Raw genomic sequence first — 26951 nt, forward strand, 5'->3', positions numbered from 1 at the left:
TTGTTTTGTGAGATTAAGAGTCACTTATGGTTTGTCTCCCTCCCAATCCCATCTTGTTTCATTGATTCTTCTCCTACCCACTTAAGCCCCCATGTTGCATCACCACTTCCTCATATCAGGGAGATCATATGATAGTTGTCTTTCTCTGCTTGACTTATTTCGCTAAGCATGATACGCTCTAGTTCCATCCATGTTGTCGCAAATGGCAAGATTTCATTTCTTTTGATGGCTGCATAGTATTCCATTGTGTATATATACCACATCTTCTCCAGATGGCCAACAGACACATGAAAAAGTGCTCCATATCACTCGGCATCAGGGAAATACAAATCAAAGCCACAATGAGTGGGGAGAGTATGTGCTTTGGTGAGTGCTGTGAAGTGTGTAAACCTGGTGATTCACAGACCTGTACCCCTGGGGATAAAAATATATGTTTATAAAAAATAAAAAATTAATTAAAAAAAAACCCACAATGAGATATCACCTCACACCAGTCAGAATGGCTAAAATAAACAAGTCAGGAAATGACAGATGCTGGCGAGGATGCGGAGAAAGGGGAACCCTCCTCCACTGTTGGTGGGAATGCAAGCTGGTGCAGCCACTCTGTAAAACAGCATGGAGGTTCCTCAAAATGTTGAAAATAGAACTGCCCTATGACCCAGCAATTGCACTATTGGGCATTTACCCTAAAGATACAAACGTAGTGATCCAAAGGGGCACGTGCACCCGAATGTTTATAGCAGCAATGTCCACAATAGCCAAACTATGGAAAGAACCTAGATGTCCATCAACAGATGAATGGATCAGGAACATCTATTTTTTCTTATTTTTTTATTCTCCACAGGTATTACTGTACTTATTAAAAATACTATTTTTTTTTTCCAGGAAGAATGATGTGATTGTATAATACCAAGTAAATGTTTAATGCATCTAAGTGATAAATTTACATAAAAGGTAGTTTGCTTTCACATCAAAGTGTGTGTGATAAAGATCTTGTCAGAAAATCAGAATGAAGAAAAAAATCAAGGGTTATATTTGTGTCTTTTAATATGACACATATTGTTCTATACAGCTTTTGAAAACAACTGAACCAAATACCACTTTTGAATGTTAACACTGTACTTTGCTGATGCTATTATTTTCTCTTTGGGTAAGGGGACTATGAGGAATGCCCAATAGGCATGTTTTACTTCTCAGTAGGAAGAGCTACTCTTTACATAAAATAATCTGAAAACTTAAAAGTATGTTTTTTCATTATTTTTGTGTTTTTAAAACCAAAACTACTAAAATTTTGCTTTCCTACAAAGAAATAAAAACAAATAGTTGGAGGCAAAATATGTACAATATTAATCTTGGGTTTCCTTTACTAAAGGAACATAATTTACTAGAATAAGCCAATATTTGAAGATTTCTTATATCTGATCAATTTATAGATACTAAATATTCATGCCTTGCCCTAATATTACAGAAGTAGGAGAAGAAGACATTAAAAAATTTCTAGGGTGTTAAAGTGAGTTAACATCATAACCACCAACTGTCAGCAAGCTTTGGGGAGTCAGCAGGGAGCCATGTTTATCCCACATAATGGATGTGTGGTCACGGATCTCATTAAGCAATAACAATCTTTGGGAAATAGTTGCTTCCTCCCAAAGTCCACTCTAAATGTACTCTTTCCTAGTCCACTGAGGTTCATTCTGCTTATAAGGTCATCATGCTTTTTCTTTTTCTTTTTTTTGAGTTATTTTAATCCTGTTTCGTTTTGTAACAGAGGAATCCTGTCACATAAAAATTGAGATATTTGTCTCTCAAAAATCCATTGAAAAGGAAACCAGTGCTTGAGACTTACTAGGAAAGTTCTTAGTAATTTTTACCTGGAGTCAGTTGAGGGAAATATGCAAATTTTCTAACTCCAGTGACTTTGGCAAATAAATTCTACAAGCCAGTTTTAACCAAGATGTGTAATTGAAAATATAGTCACTAGATCTCAGGTTTATAGAGCTATGTGGGCATCCATGGGGTGTTTTTGTCCCTTTAAAAAATATTTCTTGGGGCACTTGGGTGGCTCAGTGGGTTTAGCCTCTGCCTTGGGCTTAGGTCATGATCTCAGGGTTCTGGGATTGAGCCCCGAATCGGGCTCTCTGCTCAGCAGGGAGCCTGCTTCCTCCTCTCTCTCTGCCTGCCTGTGTGCCTACTTGTGATCTCTATCTGTCAAATAAATAAATAAAATCTTAAAAAAAAAAAGATTTCTTTCATCTTGCTAACCACTGCAAAAATGTACTAATGATAAATTAAAGTGGGTGTCTGAAAAAGGAAAACATATATCCCAACAACTTGGTAGTCAATCAAGAAATATTCGATGTCCAAGTTTTCTCATTCAGCCTTGTCTGATTTTAGTACTTTAATACTTTAGCCCTTTAGATTCTCATATAGCTTGGGTTTCAAATAAATTATAGGAAATGAGAACAATGGTGCCATGAAGTAATCGTTAAAATGGGAGGGACTCTAAAAATGTGAATTCTACTTTCATTCATTGATGGACTTCTTTCTCCCAAGAGGAGCATAGTAGTTAGTTTCATTTCCAACCCATGTTTTACTGATTTTTTTTTCCTTTAAATTATTAAATAGCTATTGATAAATTACTTGCAAATTACCCTCCTAGCAGAGAATATGAAGAGACTGGCCATATTGCTTTTTATTTTCCAACTAACCTTAAATATAGTATTGTTCTTTCACATGGAATTAAAGATGAATAATAGCTTATTTTAGAAAAAAATTTAGGACAATTATGGAGGCTCTAAAATCATCAGATATATTCACTTCAGAGAACACATCTATTTTATATTTGTTGAGAGTTCCCAGTAAATTAATTTTTATATTTGAGTCATCTTATGTCCCTTAATTTTTTTTTAAGGGAATGGTATTGGATTAAAAAAAAAACCAATATATTAGAAAACTCTTTGGGACAATTAATATATATTTGTGGCATTAAATTCTTGGGGTATAATACTTTTGTCTAAAAATTATAATAGCAAAATAGAGCAAAATGTTTAGGAACATAATCTAATTTGTTTTTATTTAAATGTATATCGTTAATTATTACTTATGCGTCTTTTTACAAACCTTATTGAGTGGTATTATTTTATTTTAGCCCAGAAAACATTGCAAAATAAAAGTAAAAAGTAAATATAAATTCTTTAAAATATATCAAAATTTCTTACTTTCTCCCTTTTTGTTTCCTGTTCATCTTTGCACAGAATTAATCAACTATGTGAATCAACTTAATCAGAAAAGAACATTTTTTTACATTTAGGATATCTGTCTATTGTAATTAAGGCAATATAACAGTTTAAATATAAAGCTTTATATTGACTTTATAATATATTTTTTATAATGACATGTATGTGTTCCATTAATTCACTATTTCAGGTAAATGAGTTAATATGTATATATGCAACCAATTTTTAAAGAGGATGCAGTAAAACCACTTCGTACATATCAGACATAATGTAATTTTTACCTCTGAAATTTTACAGCTACTAGATTTTTCAAGGGCTTCTTTATGAAAACTAATTATTAAATTAAATTAAATTTTTAAAAATTTAATTTAGTTTTAAAAATTAAATACAATTAAAAACTAATTATTAAACCTTAGAATTTGTCTTAGCATGTGATGAAAGATGATCCAAGATTTGAAAATGACATACTGGGAGGTGAAAGGCTGCTCACACAGGGCAATGGCATATTTGAAGTGACAAAAAATGGAAGGTATTAAATTCTGGTATATTTTGTGTATCAATGGCATAAAAGTTACAGTGGAATATAGAGTAGCCCAGAATTCAGAGATTTTGCTTTGTATCCAGGCTTCAGCTTCTGCTACTTCCTAGCAGCCATGACCAAATCACCTATTTTCTCCAAAACCGAATTTTTGGATCTGTAAAATGTAATTAAAGACAGCTTATTATATGGAGTTGTTTTAAAACTGAACAAGAAGGACCACTGGGGTGTGTAGTCAGGTGTGTCACTCTCTGGGTTTCCGCTCAGGTCTGATCTCCAGGTTCTGGGATTGAGCCCTCTGTCGGGTTTGGCAGGCAGCAAGGAGACTGCTTGAGATTCTGTCTCCCTCTCCCTCTGCTCCTCCTGCTCATGCTCTCCCTCTTTCTTTCTTTCTCTTTCTCTCTCAAATAAATAAATAAATAAATAACTCTTTAAAACTGAATAAGAAAATCAAAGTGCTTTTCAAATTCTATAGAACTTTACATAATTAAAATTTAATTATTCCACAACATTATTAATGAAAGTGAGTTCATTTTAGTGATTTTTTTTTCAGATGCCTATTTTGGAATCTCTATTTCTTTTGTTTAATTCTCATTTCCTTAACTTATTTTTAACTTATTTGTATGGATGGCAGGAAAACACAGCTTACTAATTGTTTACTATTTTAAAAATACTTATTGTGTACATTGTAGATAAATTTAGACTTATGAAAAAAAGTGTGAATGACACTGTAATGAAAAACCATCATTTCTATATTAGAAAGAAAAAAAAATAGGCTAAAGTGTAGCCAACAGGATTTCAGTATGTGTACAAGCAACACAGCGGCTCATTTTTTGTGATGACAAGTGCCTTAAGTGAAGTGAAATGAGATACTGTAGAAGTTCAGCTTCCGTGCTGTATAAATTCAAGTACTTTTAAAAAATCAGGTTAAGTAATATTTTATCTAAGTTAGCCTTTAGTAACCTTAGAACAGTATACAACCCTAAGGAACACATGAAATAAGACACTATTATTTAAAATGTTTTATGAAAGAAAAATAGTCATATTAATAATTGAAATATGAACATAATATAAAATATGAACCATTGCTAGGCAGCAGACTTAATCTTAATTCTAGGCCCTGAAAAGTTTTTGAAATATAAAGTTATTTTGGTTTATTAAAAAATCACATCCTCTGTATTAATGAATTATTTCTTGAAAAAAATTTTTTTAAAGATTTTATTTATTTGTCAGAGAGAGAGAGGGGGAGAGAGTGAGCACAGGCAGACAGAATGGCAGGCAAAGGCAGAGGGAGAAGCAGGCTCCCCGCTGAGCAAGCAGCCTGATGTGGGACTCCATCCCAGGACACTGGGATCATGACCTGAGCCAAGGCAGCTGCTTAACCAACTGAGCCACCCAGGCGTCCCTATTTCTGGAAATTTACAAGCTTATAACAATTATAACATTTTGATTGATCACCTTTCAAATCAAATGTTTAACAACTTCAGATTTGTCTCTTATACTTAAGTGGCTACCAAATCACTCACTCTATGTAGCACATTCCACAGAAAATATTTTATTTCTTTACTGAATTTTTTCAAAATTCTACATTTTGAAAACTATATAGCCCTATGTAAAAGCAATGAAAAATATCATCCCACCCATACTGGCCCTATTTAATGGAATGTACCAAAGAAGAGATGACATCTTCAGTATTGTCAATGTTGGAAGTAGGTATTTATATAATTTTATTCACTGAAAAGTTGTAGGAAGTTCAGTCCATTTACCATTCTGCTACTAGAATGAGCTTTTAAACAACCCAAACAGGTCCTCTTTCTAAACTTCTTCAGTGGGTAGTCTTTTTTTAGAATAAAGGTTTGCCTTTAGACTAACCTATGATCTTCCTTCCTCGGCATGGGGGATAGAGAGGGCCTGGAGCTTGCTTACCAAACTGGGCTCATCTTCAGTCAGGTGTGCTGGGTGCCCTTTCCCATCTTTGCAAATGGGCTTATGATTTCCCTCAGAACACTTGAGGGAACTGTTGTGATTGTTAACCACTGTTAATATTTTTTCTCTTAGACTGTGGGCTCCTGAGAGCAGGGAATACATTTCTGTTTCTATCATTCACTTGTAACATCTGGAAGTGGTAGGAAGTTTAAGACAGATGAGTAAATAAAACTAGTTATTTTCCCAACTGGTCCTGAAAAAGCTCAATTTGAGAACATCTCCTAGGTATAGGCACTAACTCTATGGAGCTCTCCAAATGTTTAAGTAATGAAGCCATGAATTGTTCATTGCTTGCTTGTTTAAAGACTGGTTGGATATAAAGACTGGTTGGATATGGGGCGCAGTGTTAAGCATCTGCCTTTGGCTGGGCTTGGGTCATGATCCCGGGATCAAGCTCTGCGTGGTCTGACTCCTTGCCTGGCCAGAGAGCCTGATTTTCCTTCTCAGTCTGCCTCTCCCCCTGCTTGTGCTCTCCTGCTTTCTCTGTCAAATAAATGGATTAAAAAAAAAAAAAAAAAAAAAAAAAAAAAAGACTGGTTGAATATAAGGCTGATAAAAATGATTGAGAAGGTATGTAGCCACTGTTTCCTGAGATGAAAACCAAGAAGCCTGGGTGAGCTGAGAAGAGACAGACTTTGAATACATTGCTGTCTAACATGGGCTCCAGTGCAAATGCAGTGCTAATGATTTAAGTGTAAAGCAGAACATTTTTAAAAACCTTTATGACCTTGTGTTAAATCAAACTTATCTCTGACCAACATAGCCACCCAGGACTCAATCCAATATTAAGAAAATGCCTAACTTTAAAGTACTTTTTGGAGTACTGATTTCAGGCCAGATTTTACTAAATCAAAGAGTGCCAGTTTCCTTCATGCCAACATTACAATAAATCCCTCTGGAAGAGGAATAAAGACTACTGAGAAATAACTGATGAGGCTTTTAATGTCAATAAATGTCATTTTGTGCCTCAGTATTGTGAGAGTTTCCTTTTCACAAATGGAAGAGGGGTTTTATAAACTCTCCTGTGAAAGGATGGGGATTTAGAGTTGGCATTAGTAGACCCTATAATAAAACAAATCCCTTTTTCAAGTCCCCCTTGAAGTGAAGAATGGCACTTGAACTTTTCATTTGGTAATATGTGGATTATAGCTATCCCTCCTCTTACCACTAAGGTGTGTGTCATCTTCTTTGCTATCTTTGTAAATATCCTACTGGGAGAAAGAGGAAGTGGAGAAGAATTGAGAAATAGCCTTTTGGCTTCATTAGACATTGCTTGATTAAAGATTTGGAAGGTGCTGTGAAAATACATTTAGTTTTCTGACAATCTTGTAAATGAAGCTCAACAAGTATGCACCAGAGTACTGATCAGATACTTGGGAGGAAGCTTTTACACAGCTGACAGATCCTGCTAATGAATCCTGGATTGGCACAATATTTAATTTGGCTTTCCTTATATACAGCAGGTATATAAGAATCAGCCACTAGCATGAGGTTGGAGATGTCATTTATTTGGCATATTGTGTTCATTAGTGTTTGTGACATATTCCAGCTTAAAATATTGTGCTAGTCAATATATCTGTATTTATAAAAAAATCACTGGGCAATCTCTTGTAGGATTAGAATGTTAAATGGCATTTGTGAAAGAAAAAAATATGCTTGTAACTTCATTAGTTGTTTGGCTAAGGCTTCTTCCATTATTATTTTTTTTTAACTATAAAATTTGTATACTGCCAATGACTTTAGTTAGCTTCCTAAATGGCTGTCAAAACCAAATAATCACATTAAACTCAAGGTGCACTATTTTACATATTCAAAGAACATAAAGAACACAAAGACCACAGAGCTGGGTTTCTTTATTAATGAAACTATCACTATAAGAAAGACTATAATGATACTAGGTTTAGCACTAATAGGAAAGAAAGACAAATAGTACTGTCTGTATTTAGGGAACAGTTTATACATTTGTGTATACATTAATTTAACAGCATGATTTTCTGGGTTTCCAGGGACTAAAGCTATACATAGCAACAAAACAATTTTATGAAAATAATTTCCCCAATTAATTTACATAATTTAATTAATGTGCATAATTTACATAATTATTTTCATCTGCATGAAAATTAAGACTTAAAAATTACAACTTGAATAATTTGTTAGTAAAGTCATTCAAATATTAAAATATATGGTGTTTAAAATACCAAATACATTTATTAACTCATGACTCTCTACAGATCTTTAAGACTCTGAGATTTTGGAGGAAAGACTTTTAACTCCCCAAAGTACAGAATCTACTTCATACCAGAGAATCATATGTATCCTTTCCCCATGACTGACAAAGCAAAAATGATATTTACAGACTTACACCGAGGGAGACATAAACCCTGAAATTCAAGGAGTAATTACAATAGTGATTAACTACCAAATTATTCTTAATTCTTTTTTATTTCCACATTAATTAAATTTCAATGTAAGAGTTTTAGCTTTTAAAATGTACATATTTTAGTGTTTGCTAATATTTTATATTTTGGTATGATTATCAGTTTTTCCCTTATACTTAATTAATACTTAATAATACTTAATACTTAAATTAAGTGTATATATATTTATATAATATATAAATTAAGTATATTAATAAAAATTAATACTTAATAATACTTGATACTTAAATAAATTTAAGAGGTCTTTTTTCTATTTATGTAAAATATCTTACTCTATTTTCCATGCCTTTCATGGTCCAATTTTGTGGCATGAGTTTCATTAAAAAAGATTTGCTTTTTAAATTTTATTATCAGTAGGTAATTAAAAAAACAGCATTTTCTTTAAGTAACTATAAGTATGCAATCAATATGATTAATTTTGGAGTCTTTCAAAATATTTTATATCAGCAGTAGCATTCTTTCTACCTAGAAGGTGATAGGATGAACCTCATCCTGATTTTTGGCTTCATAGCATGGCTACCAGATCTTGTTAAGTGATGTTGTCTGGAGTAAACTCGAGTTTAATGAGAATGAAGTATCCTGGAGTACCATTCATGCTTTCTTTTTGATGCCATTCTTAGACAACTGGGGGAAATTGGAAGAGATTGGGGAGCAAAATGGTTCAAAATCCCATGTCTGCAGCATACACATGGCTATTGTCTTGAGATACCGCTATAGACTCTCAAACGCATTTCCACATACTTTAAATCATTCTAAACATCAATCATGTAAAAATATTAGCTGTTACTTCATACAAGAGAAAATTTAGACTCACACAAAGTCCAACAAACAGTAAGTGTCAAAGTTCCATAAAATCTAGGACTCAAATCTATCTTTAAGGCCTTTGTCTTTTAAATTACAGCACCATTATATAGCTTCCTACCAAAAGCATATTAATATTTAATAAAATAAAATATTATGACAATATAGCATTATCAGAGTTTTAACAAACATCTCAAAAGTAAAAGAAACATATAAGTGTTTCTTTCTATACCAGCTAGAACCCCATGGGAGGCTAAAAATTATTCTAATAATGGGTTATATACTCAAAACATTTTGGGAATTCTTATTTTGGAATTGCCTTAAAAGCCTACGACATTTTCTTTAAACTCAATGCTTTCAAATCTTGATTTCTACAGTGTAAATTTGATTTTTTTTTTTTTTTACATAATCAGAAGCCTTGTAGAGGTCAGATTTGTGAACGAAGTGATGGATTTGACTTGTTATTTTAGTTTTGATTTTCAAATTTTGAAACACATTTTAAGTAGTAGGTTGTATCCAAAGGTGTAAGTGAAATCTTTAAAAAATAGTTTTCTTAATATTACCAATAGTACATTAAGCTTGCTATTTATGTCTACCTTAATGGATAGCTAACTTCATTTGGAGTTTTTAGGACTGAAGAATCATCCACAATTCCATTTTATCAGTGTGTATACATATATATGTATATACACACACACAAACATACACACACACTGATATATATTAAAAAAAGAGATTTTATATTTGAATATGTATAAGATATGCAGACTACATCTAACATATGCTTTATATCAAAATGTGCAGAATATATGCAGACACTAACATGTCTTGTGTTTCAATTTTATGAAATACGAAGGTGGCCAATTTCAATCTAAATCATGCCAATCATTCATGTAACTTGGATGTTACATAGACTTCTCCTAAAGGAATGACTTCTGTTTCTTAGTGAATGAATATGAAGTGCAATTTGAGAGGGTCCAACTGCCAACCTACCCTACGAAGGAGGTCTAGCTTGCCTGTGGTCCACATCACTAGAGCAATCACCACTGCTTGAGAATGAATCAGACTACATTGTCCTTTATTTCTTTAAATACAAACTCTGCAGCCCATTAACTCACCTATTCCCACTTCCTGTCCCAAGTTTACAAGCCAAGTGTGCCCCTGCCAAAACCAAGCCAAACCAAAACAAAACAAAAACAACACAACAATTTGGGGTTAATAGTTCAGTTAGATAAGAATAATTTAAAAATAAATTTGCCTGTGGAAATTTCTCTGTCCAGGTTCATATCAGATGGCTAATGGGATGAGGCGTTAACCAGTTTTGAGGGAGGCACATGTCACACAATGGTGTGAACACCCAATCATCATGCTTATGAATTACAAAGGATCCTGGAAATTACTTCTTAAAATTTTTTAAAGATTTTATATATTTATTTGAGAGAGAGAGAGTGGGGGGTGCGGTGCAAAGAGAGAGTGAGAAGCAGACTCTCTTCTGAGCAGGAAGCACATTGTGGGGCTCCATGCTCTGGGCTCCATCCCAGAACTCTGAGATCATGACCAAAGCCAATGTCTGCTACTTAACCACTGAGCCACCCAGAGGCCACCTGGAAATTACTTTCCTCTCTTTCTCTCTTCTTTCATCCTTGAGTCCCACTGCCCTCAAAGCCAAGAAGAAATATGTGGGTGGTGGGACAATGAGTCCTTATAAGAGGAAGGCTAAATTGGAAATAGCTTATGAAGAACCAAAATCAATCTCAAACTATCAGTTTAATTTTATAATCATGTTGTAGAATCATTAAAGAAGCTTGGTTGTTATCATCAAGATTTTTTTTTCTGGTTTAAAAGGTGAGAGGTTAATGGCTCATTTACTGAAGTATGCAGTTTTCTTTCATTTTTCACTTACAATTATCTTCATTTGTTTTAAAATGCAATGCAGTCTCCAAATGTATTGTAGTTATTCATTATTTCTGTCAATTAAACTTTCTAAATCATAGATTTAAATGAATCACAAATAAGCATTAATAGATTTCAATCACTGAATGCCTACTGCCTGGAAATAATGAATGGGGCAGATTTACTTTGGAAAAATCTGGTTTTTTTGTGGCAGCTGGAGCACTGGGGCTCAGCAGATGTTAGTTTCTAAAAAGCTGGTATTCACTTTAGGAATGGACTCTGGATGTCGGTGTTGTCTTTCTCCACAGGATCAAATCGTAAGAGCAATGCCAATGCCAATATATTTTTGACTGAAACAGTGGTATCTTCATAAAGCATCTGTGTTCTGTAAGCACTTCAGTGTGGTGCCTAGGCTGCCTGATATCTTAAGGCAAAGTCATGATTTCTAAACAACAAGCCCTTAATTTCCTTTGAGGTTTTCATAGGTAGATCCAATTTTAGATAAGTAACAAAAATTGTCCTTAAATTTAGTCTAAAAAATTACGGTGGTCTCATCAAGGAGACATAATGTTTACAAATGTAGAAAATTTCAGTTGTAATCATTATGATAACATTGTACACATATGCATTGTTTGTAAAATTAAAATCAGCAACTTTTTTTTTTTTATATAGACTGCATTAGTTCTCTAGTTCACCAGACTCCATGATAACTGACGTCTCTCTAACACTTAGAATCCAGGTTACTATCCCGGGAGTGGTGTTATAATGAGGTTGTTGCCATAGAAACTTTGCAATCATTGACGCACTTTTACTATTGGAACTTAAATGCTATGGCAAATTTAGAATTTTAAATCATTTAGAAACAGAACAAATTCTGTGGCGATAGTGTATTATTCTTTCATCTGAAATAAACCACTTGGGAGAACTAATTATTTTGAAAATCGAAGAAAGGTGCTTAAAAGCACAGTGGTGCCATTTGAGATCTAAGGCTAAGAGAACAATTTGGTCAGGCAAATGCAGTTTACTGATAGAAATCCAGTGTCCGAGGAGCGCCTGGGTGGCTCGGTGGGTTGGGGCCTCTGCCTTCCACTCGGACCGTGATCCCAGGGTCCTGGGATCGGCCCTGCATTGGGGTCTCTGCACGGCAGGGAGCCTGCTTCCTCCTCTCTCTGCCTGCCTTTCTGCCTGCTTATGATCTCTGTCTGTCAAATAAATAAATAAATAATCTTAAAAAGAAAAGAAAAGAAATCCAGTGTCAGAAAATCCCAGTGAATATCAGTTTGATTTGGGATTATTAATACTTAAAATAGCACGGATAATGTTTCATGCACATGAAATAAATAAGCTTGCTAAGGAAGTATAGAAATGATAGATTGCCTGTCTTTAAACTACCAATTAACTATTAAATTTCTGTTTGAGATTTAAGCAGAAAATATTTTATCCTCCAAATCATGTTACTATTATAAATGATTTGCCTCTAATGTTAAATACAGGCTTTAGAATAAAATGGGTTGTTTGCTTTATAGAATGTACTGCCCTGTGGTCACTATTCTAAACTACTGTTGCTCATTACCTTTTAAGGTAAAGCCCATTGGAGTAATGGGCATCAAAGGAAGATATGGATTAGAATATCTCAATAAGATCAAGTAACTGTGTTGAATCTGGTTTTGCATATGCATTACTATTGAATAATGAGTTTTCCAACATTATGTATCATGGCATGTGACAGAAGATTACAGTTGACTATACTTATGTACTGGATATCAACTTGTGTTTTTCTCATTTTTATTCTATATGAATAATGTTTCCAAGCAGAAATCCACTAAGTTATTGCCAAGGAGCTAGTTTCCTGTTCATTTATTAAAGAATCACCCATCATGGCAAGAGTCAACACTATGTTTAGAGGAGAGAAGTGAGTTCTAATTAAGGAACATCCACTTGAATTAACAAAAGTGAATTCCAACTTTTGGAATTATATCTCTTTTGAAAATTATCAGTGGTGCTGTTTAGAGTGCATTTCTTTTTTGTTTTCTCATTTAGCCATGACTTAGTCCATTTAGATTGCCAAGAATAATATGAGGCCCCAAGTAAATTAAGATTGACTTAACTTTAAGATTGACTCTACAATTTCTCTCAATATGTTATTTGTCTATTTATTATAGCTCTACTTCTATGAGAGATAATAGCAAAAAGAGCAATTTTATCTATTTTACTAACTTTGCCCCTGTTAAAGACAATTTAGACTTTAGACTACAAAGTTCAGATTTTGTTTGTTCTGTATTTAATGTTACAAAGGGGTCTTAAAAACTTAAAATGGATACACATTTGAGTGTTTTTATGAAAAGAATAAAATATGTTCTCTAAGCTGAAAAGAAATTAAACAACCATTTTAAGAATTCTCAAATGGGCCAGTTTCCTGTAATATCTACTTCTAACTAATTATTAACACTGTGGAATAGTTTTGGTAATTTAGATATATTCTTTAAAATTCATCTATGCACTTTGAGCTATTGTAAACATTTTCCTTAATGTTTATGAATCCGATTGTTCTATTACAGAACATCAGAGATTTAAGATTCAGTGAGGTCTAAATATATGTGGCATTCTTGATGATGTCCTTGAAACTACTGAAAATATCTATCGAAAGCACATTTTTGACTTCTGATCCCAAGCAAATTTCCTTCTTCCTTTATCTTTGTCAGGTTAGAGTTAATGTGCTGAGGCAGAGGAATATGAGTAGGAGAATATCTATGTACATTTTTTAAATCTATGTACTCTTGACTTGCTGATCTTGTTAGAGGACCATGCAAGATGACTTATTCTTGTTCTTCTAGAACATTAAAAAGTAAATAATTTAGATGGGGAAAATTATTAGACTTTGGTGCTTCATTTTCAGGGACTTGTAAGAAGAAAAATTGACACCAAGAGATTTATACTCATGACAAAATTGTAAAGAGAACAAGAAATACAAAAACTCAATCGGTTGTTTCATTATTTACATTTGCACATGATGTTTTTTTTTATCCTGAATGCCATATTTGAGTGCTTCAAAATGGTAATATAGAATCTTCATAAAGAATTACACGGCCAACTTCAAACAACTAACTTCTTAATTTAATGCCAATTATATGGTTTAAAAATGTACTTTCTTTTTGTGGCATATTTTTTTCAATAGATAGCCCTGTGTATACTGATATTAAATCATTTTGATGTCCTTCAAAATACATACTAGCTTACTTAAATTTTGAAATGTAGAGATTTGTTTAGCTCTACATTCAGCAACTTTAAAGTTGAAAAGTATCAAATATGATTTTCCAAATAATTTCTCAAATCAGTAACCTAACTTTAAAATGTTAATTGCTTAATCCAAATATTATGTGAAATTAATCTGTTGCTTTCCTTTTTGTATATGGGCTACATTGCAGAATAAAATGTGATTATTTCTTTATAAATAGTAATCAACTAAAAAATGCCTTGCTCATTTTTAAAATGAGTCAAAAGCATTTGAATGAAACATCATGGAGCCATATCACTTTAAAGAGAGTGAAGAACTTGAAGTTTACACTCATTATTTTTTTCAAACAGGTATGTTTGAAAGTTTTCTAGTAAAATGGGTCCTGTTTGACACTATAAATAAGATATCATCCCTTCTCTCAAAGTGTTATATTCTAGTAGAAGAATATAAGTGGACTGAGTTAGTCTAGTGGTCTGTCTAAACATGCACATAAAAAATTATAATGATCAATAATTGCATAGTCACTCTGCCAGATTTTTTTAAAAAAGTTTACATCTGCTGTCATATGTGACTTCGTAAGGGCTCTATGGAATAGTAACATAAAGCTGATGCATTTTAAGAGTAAATGAGTTAATACAAACATTTACTTTCATAGCAAGGAATCAGGGACTGAATTGTGTGGTCAGGGACATTTCCCCCCCATCACAGTATGAGGCTGATGGTTCATTTATTGGAACAGATGGATTATAACATATGGTAAATGGTTACAAGCATAGTTAATATCACATTAGAAGATCAGAATTGGTACAAAAGGACCTTTGTAGAGTATACATTATTTGGGGATCATGTGAATAATGGAAATGATTGCTTTGCTTGTCAGGTTATGTCTCAGGATGGTCTACTTTCCCTATGCCTTACTTAGGATTCTTAGTGAGATTATTTTCTGGGTAAACATTCTGTGGTATCTAGTTCTAGTGTGATAAAGAGCAAGGTTGTGTTCTATGATTAGTCCATTGCTATCCCATCAAATTGTTAAGCTTCTCCCATAATAGCTTTTGCATAGAATATTATCAATAATGTCCCTGCCTTCTCATGGGGACAATGTGGCTTGAACTAGGTAAAACAAATCCATAGAGTTCTGTCAACTTTTCCAAAAGGGAATGTGAGTGTAATACAAGTGTTACTTATTTGGGTTTAAAAAAAAATAATTCTAGGGGCACTTGGTTGGCTTAGTTGGTTAAGCATCTGCCTTAGACTTAGGTTATGATCCTGGGTTCCTGGGACTTCTTGCTCAGTGGGGAGTCTGCTTTTTCCTTTCCTTCTGCTTTCTCTATCACTCTCTTCCTTTTTCTCTCAGATAAATAAAATACAATCTTAAAAAAAAAAAGTCTAGTACAGAATGGATAGTTAAGTAGACTAAGATCTGGCACCTACCATGAATTCCAGTTAATGCCATCTTGGTTTTCTCAATTGTTGATATATAGGACTATTTTACAAGCACTTAATGGAACTACAAAATAATTTCATATTAGATCCCAAGTAATCTTGACATGGTAATGTCTTCCTGTTTCTTTGGGTTGGGTTCTAATCCAGAGAGGCTACACGAAACAGTTAACAACAAACATCTATTTTCTAATCTGCTTGTAAAAATGATCAGATATACAATATTGAAGATGTAACATTACATATATTAAATACTAAATGTTAGCATTTACTAAGCTCCTTTCCAATTCAAAGAAAAAAATATACATTGAAGGAGATATTTTCTGATTTTAGAAAGGGTTAATTTGGAAACTGAATAAACATAAAAGATATTGAAGTATGGTTTAATGCCTGGAGCTTGTAATTAACTAAAACCTGTAATACCCCTATGAGAACTTATAGAATGTTTAAGTCATTGGTTTCGTCTAACTCATTTGTATGGTCACCTTAGTTGTTGCTTTGTTCTTAAATATAATGAAACAAAAATTTTAATTAAAGGATGCACACATACACATGCTATAGCTAAGTGGTGGTTTTATAAAGTATACCAGATATTTTAAGTACTTAATGAATATTAGGGAACTATAAACTATGGAGTCTATTGAACTACTGAGTCCCTTGGAATCAATTTACCCTACAGTAATGGTACATCACAGGTTCTTATTAAGGGATTTTTTTTTTTTTTTAACAGCTAGGTGCTAAAGAGGATGCTGTAGCAGAATATACATTTGGTAACTTGCACTCTTGTGCATTGCTCCATGTCTTGCTAAAAACATATACACATCCCATTGTGAGTAGGTTCTAAAATATAGGGGTCCATCTGCTGATTTTAAAAAATACTTTTTATATATGCATATTGCATCCATTTTTCTGTTGTTCTCTCTGAACAGAAGACTCTTACCATTTTCATCAACATTTTACAGTTTGCAATTAACACACTGGTTACCTAACCATAGTACCTAAAGTTTGGCTAATTGGTTCAATTCACATAAATGCTACAAATATTCACTGCAGTGTAGCAGCATATCGGTATATTTAAGGTAGAAGAAACACAGCATCCAATGAAATCTTTATTAAATTCCTTCCTGAATTATTTTCTCCTGTTTTTTAAGTATTCCTTTAAATACTTATAGAATCCCAAAATTTTAGTATGGGAAGGCAACTTACTCACCTTAAGTTATAGTGTATTTTTGTTACTTTATTTTAAACTAATAAATAATATAATATTACTAGTAATGCTATAGTCTAAAATAAGCATGTTGAATGAAATGTTTTGAATCTACTTTCTATGCCTACTAGGACTGATGATTCTTTTTGCTAACTGAAAGTACAATTCAATATTTAAGGATTTTACAACAACATTAGGTCATGTGGTCCCTTATAATGTCAATCTTGCATAGTCTGTGACCACCTTAAACTTCAGTCTATCTTTGTAGGACCCAAACAAAGGTGGATGGAACACTGAAGCCTATTTCAAACACAAAGTCATAATCAAGGAAATATCAGTGCAACAGCCAAAAGTTATGGAAAAGGAGTTTAAATCATTGCCTATCTCTTGATGAATTAATAATAGTTGCCTAACCTGCACCATATCTTCTTGAGAGTCACTTTCAAATTCTTCCTGCTCCCATTGTAGAAATTAATCACTTGTATGGTATCTGCTCTGTAACTCTCCCACCTTTTTTTCTTATTTTTTTTTTAAGATTTTATTTATTTATTTGACAGACAGAGAGATCACAAGTAGCAGAGAGGCAGGCAGAGAGAGAGGGGGAAGCAGGCTCCCTGCTTAGCAGAGAGGCCCATGCGGGGCTCGATCCTAGGATCCTGAGATCATGACCTGAGCCGAAGGAAGAGGCTTAACCCACTGAGCCACCCAGGCGACCCTCTCTCACCTTTCTTGTGATGAATTCTCCTAACATGTTCTTTCATCTGGCCAAAATACAGGTTTAGTTTTCCAAACACCCCTGTGCTGCCAGCATGCATCACAAAACACACACCTTCCTGGGTATTGCTCTGTTCACCCCAGTCGGTCCTTTCATGTCCACTCTCTTGCCTTTCTGGCTTTTCTAGTTCTGTGGTTCATACATTCAATGACCATGTAAATATGGACAGTGGAAAGAGGAAAATATTTTCAACACTATATTTTGTTTTACCTGTTAGATTTAATTTCTTGGCCTCCTCTTACGCTTTTTTTTTTTTTTTTTTTAAAGATTTTATTTATTGGGCGCCTGGGTGGCTCAGTGGGTTAAGCCGCTGCCTTCGGCTCAGGTCATGATCTCAGGGTCCTGGGATCGAGTCCCGCATCGGGCTCTCTGCTCAGCAGGGAGCCTGCTTCCTCCTTTCTCTCTCTCTCTCTCTGCCTGCCTTTCTGCCTACTTGTGATCTCTCTCTGTCAAATAAATAAATAAAATCTTAAAAAAAAAAAGATTTTATTTATTTATTTGACAGAGAGAGATCACAAGTAGGCAGAGAGGCAGGCAGAGAGAGAGGGGAGGCAGGCTCCCTGCTGAGCCCGATGCGGGGCTCAATCCTGAGACCCTGAGATCAGGACCTGAGCTGAAGGCAGAGGCTAACGCCACCACTGAGCCACCCAGGTGCCCCTCTCGGCTTTTTCAAGAGCTTCTTGCTCTTAAAAAGGGAATGATCTGCACTAAGGACCCATTCTTTTTTTTTTTTGTTGTTAGTTTTTTGTTACACTAAAGTGGGATGAAGGATGATTTTATGTAATGGCCTACATAAGATATTTTTCATTCATTTTGGGGTCAATAAAGTGATTCTGCTCTCAAGGAACTTAATAAATAGCTGATTAGGGACTGTGGAAAGAAAGAGAAAGTGAAATTGCCCTTGTTTTCATGGAACTCATGGTCTACTAGAAAATATAATATTTGCATTATAATTATCAGTAATGAGTTTTAGTTACTTCAGAAGGAATGTAGACGTGGTAGCAAAATGAATAGGGCATTCAGAGACGTTCTGATTTGGATGAGGAAAAAAATCAGACTTATGACTGACGGAATATGAAAATGTAAGACAGAGTATTTAGAGATGGTGAGAAAAGTGCAGCACATTTTGCAGATGGTAATGCACGCATGGTCCATGTAAATGGCCTCTGAGCTTTTATGTGCTTTTAGTATTAGAGCATAGATAGTTTATAACTGTGTTTTCCTATATACGTTTCCAAAATAAATGTAGAGAAATTATCATGGCAGTTTTAGTAGGAAAATAATGTATGTCTGGAAATTCAGATGAAAAACTGAACACTTATTCAGATTAGAAATTGCTATTGGGGCACCTGGGTGGCCCAGTCGGTTAAGTGACTGACTCTTGATTTTGGCTCAGGACATGATCTCAGGGTACTGGGATGGAGCCCTATATAGAGTTCTGCACTCAGCAGGAAGTCTGCTTGATATTCTGCCCCTCCTTCCACCCCTCCCTGGTTCTCTCACTCTCAAATAAATAAATCTTTTAAAAAATTGCTGTTAATACTTGTTTGTTAATAGTTGTTGGAAAACTTAATCATATTTACCATCTCATATACCCATAACTATGCATATATAGTGTTTTTTCACTGACCTTTTATGTTTATACCTTTGAAAGCTATAGAATTTATAAAAATCCTATGTAGAAAAGATACAGGACTTTATAAATTTACACAAATTCTCAAAGGAGTCAGACTGCATTTTTTAATCCACTTCATGATTGTTTATGCTTCCTTACCTGAAGGTCATTGGACTTCACTGTTTATTATTTTCCATTATTTTCTAAAGGTAATTTTTATAAGGTACCTTCTCACAAGGTTATGAACCTTAAGGACAATATTGAGAAAAGTACCTAAGTATGTGTGGTGAAATATCAGGGTAAGCAAATAGATACTATGTATAATTTATATGAGAATACTAAAATGTAAAAAAAAAAAAAAAAAAAAAAGAAAGTCTGAATCTGTAGAAGTTAGCACTTTTTCTCAATATTCAGATTTAGTTACCAGCCAGCAAGTATTTATTTGTAAATAATTACTAAGAATTTATTAAGTAATTAGGCACTTTCTCAAAAGATAAGGGAGCCAAAGATCAGCTGCACAAAACAGAAAATCTTTCTCAGAATGCTATATACAGAGGACATTAAATTACACATGAAATAAGACACCTGAAGGATCAATCTAGAGATGGTACTGAAGCTCATTGATGACCCATATTCTTTTTATTCCGTTTCCTTTCCATCCTCAGTATTGACTTTCATTTCCCTGCTTTTTACTTGCTGGAGGGAAGGAGGAAGGAAGAAGAAAGGATAGCAGAAGGGAATTTCTCAGAGTAGTTCTGTCATTTATCACGGAAGGCACATTTTTCTAGAATCTCTCCAAAATTCTTCTAACATTTCATCGGTTAGAATTAGGTCACATGCTCATTCCTAGCTGTGAGAGAGGCTAGGAAGAGAGTTTCTGGAAAGGGGGTATGTACTAGTCATAACTTGCTTAGACCAATTGCAATGTATCCTTTTGGACTGAATGTTTTTTCTTCCTAAATAAAGATGGAGTTTTGATTTGAAAGAAAAGGTATCAAAGGTGGGCATTGGTGGCATGGGGTAGGGACAGTGAGTTGGTTAATGTCTGGTATCTTTCCTGTAGAGATAGAAAACCACTTTCTCATAGCTAAATTGCAGAACTGAGTCCTGAATTCAGATCTTTAGATGCAAGTCCAAATGCTCTTCTCATAAACCTAAGAGGTTTTAAAGGAAAAGTTTGGGTGATTTTTTCTTCAGGACCTTATTTTCAGAGGACTTATCTATACTTTTAAAAAGCATAATTTTCAGTTTTTACTTACCTTCCAAAATTCAAATCAAATAAAAGCAACCTTACTCTTTATTATGAGATGTATAGAGAACAGGATCCAGATTGATCACTAATAGCACCTATCACATTGCGAAATGGTGACAGTGTGTTTTCCAACTTCACAGTGTTTCTTAAACACTTCCATTTAACATATAAATACTTTTGCCAATGTCTAAAAAATGAGCTTGCCTCTGAAAATAGAAGTGTTAAATAAATATGAAATGACATTTATACTTCATTTTAAAAATGAACAGTCTTCTTACTTAATTCTTTGCTTACAGAGCAGGTGATTAGAGAAGATAATCTAGGTAGTGAAGGCAGATTTCACTTACTTAATGGTTAATCAAAAATAAAACATAACCAATGAGAATTTTCAAGGAAATCCATATAGAATTTTTAGCCTCATCTAAGAAGTTACTGTAATTATATCTTTTCTTTAAGGGAACTTGTTGGAGTAAAACTAAAATTGTTTTTAAATTAAATAAGGTATTTTATATTAGTAACATATAACATATCTAGATATTTCTCTAGCTTCTAATATTAATGCATTTTTTACATAAATGAACTGTAGTAATTGCCTAGAAACCATACATCCACTTAAAGTCTTGAAAGGTGAAATTTTTATATGATGAAATTCCCCTAGAGGCTAAGAATAAGTTAGGAACAAGAATACCAAGTGGATAGTACTTTGTGTTCTAGTTCATTTTTCATTAAGTCAACTTGCATATTCTGGTTTTATAGTTCCATATGATTCATATAAATAATTCACACACTTGGTTCAAAGTGTGGAAATAATTGGTGGGAGATTATCTGGAGTATTTTGGTTTCCAGTGGTGAATACCTTTTTTATAACATAAAATCTTGAGTATTTTTTAAAATGTCAGATTCTCCTTATCTTTCCTATATATAATTATTTTCATCTCTGTGCCCACAGTGCTAGTATGATTGGCAGGATAGAGAAGAGAGAGTATAGGGTTTGAGTTGGAAAAGACTTTGTTCTTAGACACAAATCTGAGCCTATTTTGTCAACTTTTAAAATGGTGGTGATCACAGCTCAATTACAAGGCTGTTTTGGGGATTAGAGATAACACAGGTAAAGGATATCTGATCCTCATAACTTGAAACTGAGCTGTTATCATTACCATTTACAAGTTAGGAAACCAAGGCTTAGAACTATGTGTATAGTTGTTATTTGTAAATAAAAAAATGGTTTAAAGCATTTATAAATACGATTTTCAACTTTGCCTTGTTTCTGACAGAGATCAATTTTTTTGAATCAGTGATAAATGAAATTATGCTTTACTTTATTTTATTTATTTATTTATTTTTAGAGAGAGCAAGCGAGTGTGCACAAGTGGGGGATGGGGTAGAGGGGGAGAGAGAATCTTAAGCAGGCTCCCAGCTCAGCATGGAGCATGATACAGGGCTCGTTCTCACCACTGTGAGATCATGACCTGAGCCAAAATCAAGAGTCAGATGCTTAACCAACTGAGGCACCCAGATGCCCCTATTTTTAATATAATACAAAAAGAGTAGTTTTTCATCTTTACACATTTTCTCCTTATCCATATAGATGGGAAAATACATCTAGCACCTTGCTTTTTTTGTGATAGAAACTCACAGATAAACATTTTGGATATATGATGAATGTCATGTGATACATGACTAAAAGCATGTCTGACTATGAAAGATATGAGAAAAAAAAAAAAAAAAGGACAAAACCAAAAAAGCAGAAGACAAACACCACACCAAAAACCAAACGATGAAACCAAATCCTCTTTTCTGAAAATAGAAGAGTGGTAATCCCCTTTTATCCATGGTTAAGCTTTCAAGAGTTTCAGTTATCTGTGTGGTCAACCATGGTCCTGCAGCAGACAGTCCTCCTCCTGACTTGTGATTGGAAGGTCAGTAGTAGCTTATGCTATGTCATGGCGCCTACATCATTCACTCACTTCATCTCATCTCACAGGCATTTTATCATCTCCCATCATCAGTATAATACAGGAAGATATTTTGAGAGAGACCACATTCACATAACTTCTATTATAGTGTAATTGTTATCTTTTATTATCAGTTATTATTTTTAATCTTTTACTGTGCCTGATTTATAAAGTAGACTTTTTCAGAGGTATGTAGGCATAGGAAAAAGCATTGTATATATAGGGTTCAGTATCATCTACAATTTCAGGTGTCCACTGGGGGTCTTGGAACATGTCTTCTGTGGATAAGGGAGGACCACTTTATTAGATAAATATGAACCTTAGTGTATAATACTGATAACTAATTTGATAACTGCCTTAAAATATATTCTCAAACATGGTATTCTCACAAATATATTCTCTTGAACAGGCTTAAACTTTGCTTCTTTTATTATGCCAGTTAAACTTAATTTTTTTTTTAATTGGATTCATATGTCACACTCCTCCAAGGTGATTATTGGTTCCCTGCTGCCTATAGAGTGACAATTAAACTTCTGTTGCACTTGAGTTACATTATAATCTCCCATCAACTCATTATTCTTTTTCCTTTCTCAGGCTCTATTTGTCCATGTCCTTGCTCCTGTCCTATAGTTCCCTCCTTCTCTCCAAAGTATTTAAAATATCAGACCTGACCTGTTTGTACTCATTCTGTTCCTGAAGCATCAAAGCATAGAATCCCCTTTCTTCACATACCAACCTTTCAAAATACATTAAAGCTGCAAATATTTTCGCAAAGCTCTTATCAGTCCTTTTACATTTTTATAATTTTTGTTTCTTTTCAGTTGTAAGACATTTTGAATCTATACACTGTTTTATAGTTATATCTGTCTTACACATGAATATACAAATACCATTAGGAAAGCCATATTCTATGATTTCCTATGTGCTTCACAGTGTCTATCAGAGGATATTGTAGATCCTCAATAAATAATTACAGAATGAACTAAAAATTAATGTAATATTGTTGCATGACTAATGCTTTTATCTTCTTGGCACAGTCTTCTCTTTTAAAATAATGTAAGCTCCATGCTTTGAGGGTTTTTTCTGTTATGTTCACTAATGTATTCCTAGTACCTAAAAAAGTGTCTGCAACATTGAAGGCACTCAACATTTCTTGACTATATCAATACATTTATCTGTATAAGTCAAATAATCATTAAAGAGATATGCTAATTGGACTATTTCATTAAAAATTGATGTTTTAAAAATAGTAATAAAATATTGACAGACTGTTTGATCATCTGTGACTAATGTTTTTATGGGGTTAGAGGGAGTCCTGATTTGAAAGAATATTAAAAGAACTAAGGCTAAAGTACTACCTAAATCTAAGCATCAGAGGATGTTATTGAATTATACTTTACTACACCTCAACAAGTAGAGTTTTCACTCACATCTATGGCTTATATTTCCTATTTTAGTTATTCTAATTCTTCATATACCATTTACAATGCAACGCTCATCACAAGTTAGACAATGTACTGAAATCAGCTAATATTTTATATACACTAAATGCAGTTGGGAATATTTATTTAGAACTGATTGCTGAGACAGAAATAGATGTTTAGCCCAATTATGTTTCTTGTGAATCATAGCTAATGTAGGTATCCTATCCTTAACTTTTAAATATCAGGCAGTATTAACTGATATCCTTGATGGAGAATTTTGAAAATGGGCATGGATGAATTTTGTTCTATGGAATAGTTATTTTTCAATGGAGACACACACACACACACACATCCTTAAATTAAAAATTAAAAATTAAATTAAAAATATATATAACCTTAAATTAAAATCTTAAAATTAAAAAAAAAACATATATAGCCTTAAATTAAAATGTTAAGGCACTGAGAGTGTCAGAACTGTAAGGAAAGCTATAAAAAATCTTTTAGTGAATTACTTTTGATATATGAAAAATTACTTACTAATTTGCATGTTCTGCACAATTTGATTTTTGTGTATATGAACATATTTTATACTCATACATATTCTTCAAACAGAATGAGAGAAAAATAAATTAATATCTGAGTACTTAATTTTGAAACTAGTTTGTAAAAGGTCATTTCAGGCAGGAAGAGATAGTGTTCCTATAAAGTACAGCTTGCTATCTGTGTGCTAATTGAGCTTATCTCTTGCCTGAAACAGAATTATCTGTTCTTAGGCTTAAGAAAAGCAGCTATATTCAGTACAGTGGTATTTACAAAAGATCTAGCTTGGTAGACACTTTATCTTTCTCTGTGGTTCCTTGTCTTTGTTAGGCAGAAAAGAATTACATGGTATTATTCTTAATTTGCTGAAAAGGTGTGATATTTTAGTAATGAAATGAAAATGATTGCTGGAATATGTTTACATGCTAATAAGTGGCAGAGACTTAGAGGGAAAAAATACTCCCAGAGTTTTGTTTTTAAAATTCCTCTTTGGAGATCTGTACTGAAATAGCTTGCCCTTTTGTTGTAATTCATGTAAATAATCCTAAACATTGCATTTACATTCTCTCTCTTTCTTAAAATATTTATTTATTTATTTGAGAAAGGAAAAGCATGATCAGGGGAGGGGCCGAGGGAGAGGAAGAGAGAGAGAATCTTGGACTGACTCCTCCTGACCATGGACCCTGAGGTGGGGCTTGATCTCAAGAATCTGAGATCATGACCTGAGCTGAAATCACGGTCGGATGCTTAACCTACTGAGCCACCCAGGCACCCTAGAGTCTCTCTTTTTCTAAAATATATTCTTGAATTTTTTTTTAATTTTTAAAAATATTTTATTTATTTATTTGACAGAGAGAAATCACAAGTAGGCAGAGAGGTAGGCAGAGAAAGACAGGGAAGCAGGCTCTCCACTGAGGAAAGAGCCCAATGCAGGGCTTGATCCCAGGACCCTGAGATCATGACCTGAGCCAAAGGCAGAGAGGCTCAACCCACTGAGTCACCCAGGCCCCCCATTTTTTTTTAACTTTTTAAAATTAACATATAATGTATTATTAGCCCCAGGGGTACAGGTGTGTGAACTGCCAGGTTTACATACTTCGTAGCACTCACCATAGCACATATAGTCTCTTAAAATTACTACCAGGTAAGACTAGTCAGCCTGCAGAATCCTAGGTATATATGAAGCTCAGATCAAGTAAAGGATAGTTTATTGAAAACAGTATAAAAGGAAGGTTATTTAACTTGTCGTCTCCATCCTAACCTGCCATTTCTTTTTCCCCACCTAGTCCATAAGAAATGTTATCTGAGATAATTTGCCAATTATCATAAACTCCCATACCCACCATTGAATAAATATTCTGGAAGTAGAAACGTAAAAGAGAAAGATAGAGGGCTCCATGCTACTCATTCTTGACCATCCTTATTGAAACAAGATAGCTCTTGTTACACAACAAAAGAATCGGCTTTGAGTTCAACCAAGCTAATGAGAGGTTAACACTTGGAATGTGGGAAATCACAGAAGAATAATTAATCAGATTGTGCAAAAGGGGAACAGAAGGGATGGGAAAAATATTTTACAAAGGCAAAAAAGGGGGGGGGGTGAAAGGAAATTGCTTTTTTGATCATGGTGAGAGTAACTTTGTTACATTAGTATGGGACACCTGGGTGACTCAGTCGGTTAAGCATCCAACGCTTGGTTTCCAGCTGAGGTCATGATCTCTGGGTCCTAGGATGGAGCCCTGCACTGGGCTCTGTGCTCAGCAGGAGGTTTGCTTGAGGATTCTCTCTCCCTATCCCTCTGCCACCCCTGCCCCCACACACTCTCTGTCTCTAAAATAAATGCATAAATAAATAAATGTTTAAATCTTAAAACAACAACAACAAGAACAACAACTTTGCTGCATAAATATGAGCTTGTATGCAATCTGTCTACACTACCTAGAATGTAGGATTGACAGATAAAATACAGGATACCAGTCAAATTTGAATTTCAGATAAGTATTTGTTGTTTATCTAAAGTTCAAATTTAGCCTAGACTCGTGTATTTTTATTTACTAAGTCTGGCAACCCTATCTGAAGGAAGACACATTGTTTTTTTGTAAAAATGTCCTCCCCTGATATTTTCTGTATAACACCACAAACAAGGGGAAAGTGTCACTGGAAGATCCATTTCTAAGTACCCTAAAAGCATCTGTTTCTAAGGACTAACATCTCTTTTTGAGATATGTTATGCAAAAAGGTTGAATAATAGCATCACATTTTCACCCTTCAAAAATGACGCATTCTGGCTCGTGCTGAGATACTTCTGAATACACTAAGGGCTTTATTAGTTACATAAGGGATCCTGTTTTGATGCAGCTTTTAATTTCCTTAGCATCCAGATCACCTGTAAAAGGTTAAAGGGTAACTAATAGCATAGCCACTGAGTAGGGACTGGCAGAATAGAGTTGATCAACTAGTGGCTTCTGGACATGCGTGACCAAAGGTCCAAAGGAGGGTAGTGTAGTCTAGTGGCTTCAGGCCTGTCCTGGACAACTGTCCAATCATAATTTACCCTTAACAAATACATAATGCTCTATTTACATGGTCAGGCTCTACTTAAATATAATTTGA

The 26951-nt window shown here is 34.0% G+C and overlaps 1 protein-coding gene and 1 non-coding gene across 2 annotated transcripts in view; one reads left to right on the forward strand and one right to left on the reverse strand.

Moving 5' to 3' along the window:
- LRP1B (LDL receptor related protein 1B) overlaps positions 1–26951 on the forward strand; it is a 2002169-nt gene that overhangs the window by 21332 nt on the left and 1953886 nt on the right. The window lies entirely within an intron of this gene.
- On the reverse strand, positions 10285–10387 carry LOC132014816 (small nucleolar RNA U13). The gene has a single exon (XR_009403453.1). It is a non-coding gene; the product is annotated as a small nucleolar RNA U13 (small nucleolar RNA).

The sequence above is a fragment of the Mustela nigripes genome, chromosome 3, assembly GCF_022355385.1.
Source record: "Mustela nigripes isolate SB6536 chromosome 3, MUSNIG.SB6536, whole genome shotgun sequence".
Taxonomy (NCBI): Eukaryota; Metazoa; Chordata; class Mammalia; order Carnivora; family Mustelidae; genus Mustela; species Mustela nigripes.